Raw genomic sequence first — 8078 nt, 5'->3', positions numbered from 1 at the left:
CTTGCTTCAACTCGGAGAAATAAAGACGAATAAAAACGTCTGGAAACTACACTACACCGACCTCAGCTTAGCGTGAAAAGTTAGTTTGCAGGCAAAAACCGAAGATTGTCGCGGAAAAAGTCTTTGTACGCTAAGACTATAACACGCACCACTGGCATTGGCGCCTGTAGCAGTGCTAGTGGTACGTGTAGTAGTATTAGTGTGCGCAGACGCTTCCTCGAATAAGATGGTCATGTCGCAACTAAAATGGCCTGTAAAATTTCATTGATACCACAATTTGATATCACATACTACCTAGGGGTGTTCCATAGGGCCCAACCGACCACCCCATGCAGTCAAACCTTTTCTGCGGGGTGGGTTGAAGGAAGTCATTTTTTCTGGGTCGCTGCGCCTGGACTACCAGGGGGTAATTGCCCCAGACCCGTTTGGTTTTCGGTCTTGCTGTAATGCTGTACGTTTGTTAGTTCTCGCTCGCTCGAGAGTGTATCAATTTTTGTATGTCTTTGTTCTCATAGTCGAGATATCTCGCCTGCCTCGCACTCAAGCACGATCTATGCAGTCCCCGACCCCGACCACACTGTCTTTTTACATGAACACATTTCCCACTTCACAAGCTTTCAGGACTCCTACAACACGCAAGCTCCCTGCTACTCCAGCCGAGAGCAATACAGACCACCAGAGATCTTCAGGCAGAGTCTCATCTTCAGTTTCCACGAAGACGTCCACTTTGCAATGTGGTAGATTATGTTGCCTTGTGTTTCCATATGTTGTCTATACACCATACTTGTATTTTCACTACGAAAAAATTATGAACAACGTTGATAACAACGATGGCTACTGTGAATATGTCATTGTAGCATAAGAAACACGAAACAAAACGGCAAAACGAAAAGGTGTCAGAAGTGATAATTTTAAGTAGAACCAAGGCAGAGAAACGAAATAACACTCTCAATCAGAATTAATAATGAGTTCGAGTTTGAGGCAATATCGGTATCAATGAATTAAATAAATGTCTCAATTGCAATTGTACAGTAGTGAGAAATTATGAAAAAAAAATACATTGGAAGCAGTAGTCATGGTAGTATATGAAATCAATTTGATTCTTCATGAAATTTAAATTTTACCACAAAAACTCATGGAATTATGCTGTAAGAACTCCGACGTTACCCAAGATTTACGTCAGTACGTAGGCTAATGTTAACAGCAATGAGATAAAAACAGCGTAACACTACGATATTGCCAAATCCTGCTTCTAGACTTCTAAACGCCAATTTTACATGAATTGTGAAATGAAGCAGCAACATAACCCTTATACGTGTACATGTATTTACAATCGATATCCAGATGGTCGTAGTCCTGTCATCGTCCCTTTGGTGAGTATCATCGGAGTAATAGTTGGCGTTACCATGGTTGCACACGTTATCCTGTTTCACCGACGTCGAATGGGGTGAGTGTCATCGAGGCCGCCCCTAATTCAGGGGGTGGGGGAGACAGAGTTTATAATCTTGTATTGGAACGTTCAGGGAAAAAAAATGATTATGGAACTTAAAGGACAAGTCCACCTTCATATGCATGTGAATTGAGTGATTGCAGCAATATTAGTAGAACACATCAGTGACTTGTTACTGACGTATGTTAAGGGTAATATTATTCGCTCTCCTTCTGAAAGAGAGAAGTCGAGGGATCTTTCATTAAGGGAAAAAAGTGAAAATATGTTGAATTTTCCTCATACTTGCTTTATATCGTTGTACACACGTGACATCAAAAGCTATAGCAGTCTTCTAATCCAGCCGTGACTGAGCAGAAACTTTAAAAAATCATAACTTTTGAACAGATTGTCCGATTTTCCTCAAACTCTCACTGACGTGTTTTACTAACAATGCTGCATGCACTCAACCCCAAGGTCTATGAAGGTGAACTTGTCCTTTAATATTTTTGTGAATTCTCTGTTGTGTCTGTTAATTGTTTTAGGACCTTCAGCACCAAACTTGCCATATGTTTATTCATTGCGATAACTATCTTGACTCTATCGGCATTGTCAAACAGCAATGTTGAAGAGAAACTTCAAGAGTGAGAAACCCAATTGGATGATGATGTGCGCGCGCACCTTGCAGAGGTTGCCCCACCGAGTGCTCTGAAATTCTGTCATTTTTGTGACTTACTTGGTTGTGTTTCAACTAGTATCATATGACAGAACATTGTTTTATTATCCAGGATTACACAGGACTTTTTTAAGGACCATTATCATTGTGCCTGTACCCAGATTTTAAACCAACAGTCCTCACCTTCGCCTAGCCTCGTGACTTGGCTCGAGGGAATGTTCTCCATGTGGTATTACGGAACGCAAGCCACAATATGCACTGTCAAGACTGCACCTACATGTTCTGTGTACGGACTGGATTCACACAACCATCGCATTACGTAAGTGACTTTTACACTCCGCCATCTTTGGTGTAGCCTGTCACGGTTAAAGAGTGGGTAGGCCCTACCTACCCTGCTACTACAGTGAGTGGATATGTATACAATGTACCCGTGTTCGTCATCTCTCAACCAACAACCAGTTTTATTACAATCCTGGCTAAACTGGCTTTATTTGAGACTTCGTGCCTGCTCAAAATTTACAACTCACTGAACTCAGCACTGACTTGTGCCACTGGCACTGAGGTGAGCTTTGCCTGAACCCACCCACTTCAAGTCTCACATCCGTAGCGTGGGATCTGTTGTGCCGCACCCACCGATGTTTCGAACTTGGCCCATCGTATTATTTCTTCTGTTATCTGTTTGTGCACACGCAAGTACTGAGAGCAACTTCAACATAAAATCAAAGTTACCGCAATGTCAGCTGAAACGTTTGAAATTTTTAGGGGCTTGCATAGAATACTATGCAAACACGAGAGCAACATTTCAACTGTCTCTTACTATTTGTGGAGACATAGAACCAAATCCAGGACCTCAACGTCAAAACATCTGTCATCGTACAACTGCTTCTTATAATTGGCCGTCTGCAGACGGTGTTTCGGCTAAGCATGGGTGGAATTCCACAACTTCCAGTCATCAGCTTCATGTGCATGATTGCCTAGGACTCCATGCGTGTACCTCTTCGCCATATTTGCATTCAACACTCCCTCATCAATATTTCAACAGACAACGTGCCTCTCTGGTTTCAAGATGTCGCCAAACTCCACGCTTTCCTCAGCATTTGTCCAAACTACAATATACAGTGTAGAAACGAATTCTTGATCTAGGAATATCACGAATAAGAAAGACCCACCGGGGAAGCAAAGGAAATGGGAAGAAAACAAATAAATTCAACAAAGGAAGAAAAACAAATAAATTCAACAGAATTGATACTACAGGTATTTCGCGAAAGTCGATTGTCCAACCAATACCAATGTTATTATCAAGAACACGTGTGACTTTTAGAAAGGAAAGATCAAGTTATGGGGAAAAAAATAATTTTTACAAAACCGGTTTCACAGTTGAATAAAGAGGTAAGATATGATCTGCCAAATGTTTATTTAGCAAATGTACGTTCTCTTAGAAACAAATTTTACGAGATAGCTGTTACTGTAGAAAAATATGATGTTCATATCCTGGTTTTGACAGAAACATGGCTTGATTAAAGTACACCGACTGAGTATTTTCCCCTTTCTGGTTTTATTTCTTTTTCTCAATCACGTATGAACAAAAAGGGTGGTGGAGTCGCAGCATATATAAGACAAAATTTTCAACCGAGATGTCTCTCTGTTTCAGTCCCTGTTGGTATAGAAATTATTTGGATTTATATGCGACCTCCTCGTCTCCCTCGGTCAATTTCAAGTATTATTTTGTGAGACAGTATATTTTCCTCCCAAAAACCCAAACTCTGAATTATACAGCGTGTCCTAGAAAAAACGATACCGGGTTTCCATGCACTTTTTACTATCGAAATCATACATGTTCTTTATGAGATATACATCAATGGAAAGATAAACTTTTCTTCTTTCATTTGATATACGACTTAACGTTCATCGCTCATGCATGACTGAGTTAGAACATTGAACAGTGGTGCTACCAAATTTTCATTTGCACGCGCAAATGGTGATTGGAAGTGAAATTTTCAGACTTTTAACGTTACGTTTTCGAAAAACAAACTTCATAACCCAAATATTCATATTTTCTTCTTTCATATGCGACCCTACGCGTTAAATATGAATAACGCATGCTTGAGAAAAATTTGCATGAAAACATGCTTCATTTCTACCGATTCTATATGGATAGTCGAAAAACGAGCATTCAGCTCTCCCGACTTTTGTAGCATTAGACGATAGGCTCATTTGCACCAATGAATTTACACAAAACAACCGCAGTGTTACAGTGAATGTTGTGGGGGGGGGGGGTATTTACAGAGAATGCTGTATGAGACGGAAAGCACTTTGTTGTCATTTATTTATAATAAGCTATGAGATATAAGCAATAATTGAAGACTAATGTGAGTATTTTCAGGCTGCACGTAGTCTAATGGCTATGGGAAATCAACATTACAAAAATGATACACATTTTGATGATTTTGTACCTCAAACTTATTTCACTGTTTTCATTCTTCTCCACATTTCCCTCACGCGTGGTTAGTCCTTTATCACTGACAGGATTTTGAAGTTGTTGAAGGGGGAGGTGAAGCAGAAAGAGAGAGCACATCACTTTATTTATCACTCAACTTGCGCTTCTAACATTTCAAAGGTACTAGTGCAGGGCAGAAAGTCGTCTTCTCTTTCTTTTTTTTTCTTTTTTTTTTTTTGGGGGGGGGGGGGGGCTTGGGAGGTTTTTTCGGTCCGTTACTCCCACCCCGCCTTCCCAAACATTCCACTGATGAACACCCTTTGCTCTGTAGCTAGCTGCATGGTCAGGCAAGCTCATGATCATGTGCTAATTAACGACCCTATTCACAACCGAACCGTCTGTAACAATCCTTTTTACCCCTCTCTTCATGTTTGTGTAAATTCATTGAAGCATGAAGGCCATTGTTATCTGCCAAGTTGGGCAGATGTCGGGAAAGCTAACTGGCTCCTTATTTACAATCTATCCATCTGGGTAAAATGGAGCATATGTTTAAATTAAATGTTCTCGAGCAGGCATTGATCATTTTTTATGCCCGAGATATCATATGAAAGGAAAAAGAATGGATATTAAGGCTATGATTTTTATTTTTTGCAAAAGATTGCTGAAAAAGTCTGAAAACTTCATCCAAAGTTGCTATTTGCTCGTGCAAATGAAAATTTAGTAGCATTAGTGTCTATTGTTCTAACTCAGTCATGCACGAATTTTGAACAATGAGTTGTGCATCAAATGAAAGAAGAAAAGTTTATCTTTCTATTGATGTATATCTCATAAAGAAAATGTATGATTTCGATACTAAAAAAGTGCATTGAAACCCGGTTTCGTTTTTTCTGGGACACGCTGTTAGTGGCAATATCACGTTCAGATGTTGGTCCAAACCCACACTCAGCATTCAATCCTTTCCAGACTGAATATTGAAATGGGTAGACTCTGGACGTTCTTCTGTCGGTCAGTCATTTCGTTTCACGTTATTTCATTATCATATCATTTTATTGTCCAAGCTGTGGAATTGGTTAATGGACATTCACCTGAGCTGCGTTGGAGAATAGCATTATTGAGTTTAAGGCAAAGATTTAGAGAAGGTAGGTTTTCATAATCGTATGCAGCATCATCATAACATTGTATTCTGGGAAAATATGCATCATTTTGGTGCTGCGGATCAATTAACCTACATCTTTCAAGAAGATTTAAGTGGGAAAAATAGAACGTAGAACTTTATGAGAGACGGTGGAGAAAAGCCATCGCTAAGATAACTTTATAACTGTGGCTTTTGTGATGTCATTAAACTCTGCAGTCAAGTTGTGATTAAGTTCTCTTATTCATGTCTCATCCACTTGTGCGTCACCTTTTTAGGAGAAAGTCACCGAACCAAAATGCCACCGCAGAGTTGAATTCTAGTGGCGGTATCCATGGCAACCCATCATCCTCAATTGCTGAGCTACAGAAAGATAACAGATCCGGTGGGGATATGTACGTTTCCCAAGACGACATCCTAGAGAGGAAGGCGGCAGAAGGCGATTCACTAAACGAGGCACGTACACGCTGCCGCGCAAACAACGTTCCCTATGACATTATCGAAAACGGAAATGTGATGCCATTATATGAATTGTCCGAAAAAAGGATCAAGACCGCGGCAGCGCTTCATAACGAGAAGGAATATGATTCTCTGGCGCGTTCCTTGAAAACTAGATCCAGTCAGCAAGGCCAAGGAAAGGCTGATACGGTCAAGCAGTGCGAAAGGCCAACGCACACTGGTTACGAGGACCAAACTCTTGCACAAACCGACGCAACTCACGCGAAGACGGCTGGAAACTATGAGATATCAAAGATTGCCAAACAGTTGGATTCTACTGGCGGTATTCATGGAAACCCATCATCCTCAATTGCTGAGCTATATGAAGATAACGGACACCGTGGGGATGCGTACGCTTCCCAAGACGTCATCCTAGAGAGGAAGGCGGCTCAGGCCGATTCACTAAACGATGCAGGTGCATCCGGGGCCGTAGACGACTTTGTGGCACTAGGAATAGAGGAAATGTGATGCCGTTACTGAAAATGACTGATGATATCAAGACCGCGGCAGCTCTTCGTAGCGAGAACGAGTATGGGTTCAAAACTGAGTCCAATCAGCAATACCAGGGAAAGATTGGTACAAAACAACGGTCCATATCGAAGGCTGCACGACACCATGGCAACGGGGACGGATCAGCTACAGAACAACCTCTATACCAGAATCTGCAAGCAGAGCAGGCAATGGGAGACACACCTTCCGTTGATGATTTGTTCAATGACGATTATTATGGTGTTCTTCATAGTGGTACTACTTTCGGAAGCACAGATCATGATATAGGAAAGCTACCTCTTCAAGGCGACTGCAATTCGTCGTATGTTGACACTAGTGACTGTTATTCGGTGAGGAAATCTGACATTGCCCCAAACCAGCACGAACCACTGTGGAGCAGTGATGTGTACGGAGAACTAGCTTGACTCTTTCATTACCACTATTGGACTGCGCTGCGCGAGAGTTTAGGAACATTTTAGAGCAGTGGCTCTGTTGGGCTTAAACTATTCCGTTGTATGTTTCGAGGCTACAGTGCGTAATTTTGCTATAAGACCTTTAGTTAATGACTGTTGTTGGGTTCGGGAAAGGCGTACCTGCATATCAACCGGTATGAACTTTAATAGAATTTAAGCGCCTGGAAGATGGTGAGAAATTACCAGTACACAGAATATGCTACCCGTATACACACGTCGTATAGGGTACCGAAACGTGAATGGCTGCGATTATCGCAAATTTCAGTGGAACTGGTGACATTGGCGATAACAAAACGTAGATGCATGTTTTGTGTTTTATTTTATGACTGATACATTGTTATTAGATTTTTCTCTTGTATCTATTGAAACCTGTTGGGTTTTTTTAAGGTTAAAGAGGCTTTAGTGTATCAACAAGGAAAAATATAGAATTTAGCAACCTGCAATGTTCAGTAAGGTAGCCATGAATTTAAACATGCAGCAGTTTAGATTCTTTTTGGGGTTTTTTTTTGGACTTAATAAGTCACAAATCAATTATTATGGCATGAGCACATTGGTATGTGTGCTATTCACAGAAGCTTTATTTACTGTTTAGAATATTATGTGAAGAAAATTACGTATTTTTTAAAGTGATACTTTATTGCCTCCTTATTAAATTATTATTACTACTACTGGCAAATGTTAAGACAAGGAGGGGAATGCATAAACTTTTAAAGAAAGTATGTCCTATCATTATTTGTTTTTAGATTTTCGTGCTCACACATTGATTTTTACATAAATTTAATCATTTAAATAAATGACCTTGACAGCTTCCATTATTGAAAACTTTATGTCACTATACCCATTAAAAGGAACAGAGTCCAGATTTCCCTACAATAATCTTAGACTGAATATTGGCTCCTTAGTAACGATACTAAAAAGGTACTGAAATTTGGCACTGTTAAATACAA

The sequence above is a fragment of the Diadema antillarum genome, unplaced genomic scaffold (assembly GCF_040938485.1).
Source record: "Diadema antillarum isolate AM-2024a unplaced genomic scaffold, OU_Dant_1.0 scf00000006, whole genome shotgun sequence".
NCBI classification, from domain to species: Eukaryota; Metazoa; Echinodermata; class Echinoidea; order Diadematoida; family Diadematidae; genus Diadema; species Diadema antillarum.
This window is presented reverse-complemented; position numbering follows the sequence as displayed.